General features: G+C 42.2%; 1 protein-coding gene across 1 annotated transcript in view; it reads right to left on the bottom strand.

Annotated features, from left to right (window-relative positions):
• The window catches only part of ell2 (elongation factor for RNA polymerase II 2), a 91,712-nt gene that overhangs the window by 56,334 nt on the left and 35,110 nt on the right, over positions 1–268 (bottom strand). The window lies entirely within an intron of this gene.

Below are 268 nucleotides of genomic sequence, written 5' to 3'. Positions count from 1 at the left end.
GAGACAGAGCAAGGAAAAAGAGACAGAGCGAGACAGAGAAAGGAAAAAGAGAGAGAGCGAGACAGAGAGGAAAAAGAGAGAGAGCGAGACAGAGAGGAAAAAGAGAGAGGAAAAAGAGAGAAAGAGAGAGACACAGAGGAAAAAGAGAAAGAGAGACAGAGAAAGGAAAAAGAGAGAGAGCGAGGAAAGAGAGAGAGAGAAAAAGAAAGGAGAGAGAGAAAAAGGAGAGAGAGAAAAAGAAAGAAGGAGAGAGAGAAAAAGAAAGAAG

Source organism: Rhincodon typus, chromosome 3 (genome assembly GCF_021869965.1).
Source record: "Rhincodon typus isolate 14 chromosome 3, sRhiTyp1.1, whole genome shotgun sequence".
NCBI lineage: Eukaryota > Metazoa > Chordata > Chondrichthyes > Orectolobiformes > Rhincodontidae > Rhincodon > Rhincodon typus.
The sequence above is the reverse complement of the archived record's forward strand: the minus strand, read 5'-3'. Positions and strand labels throughout refer to the sequence as shown.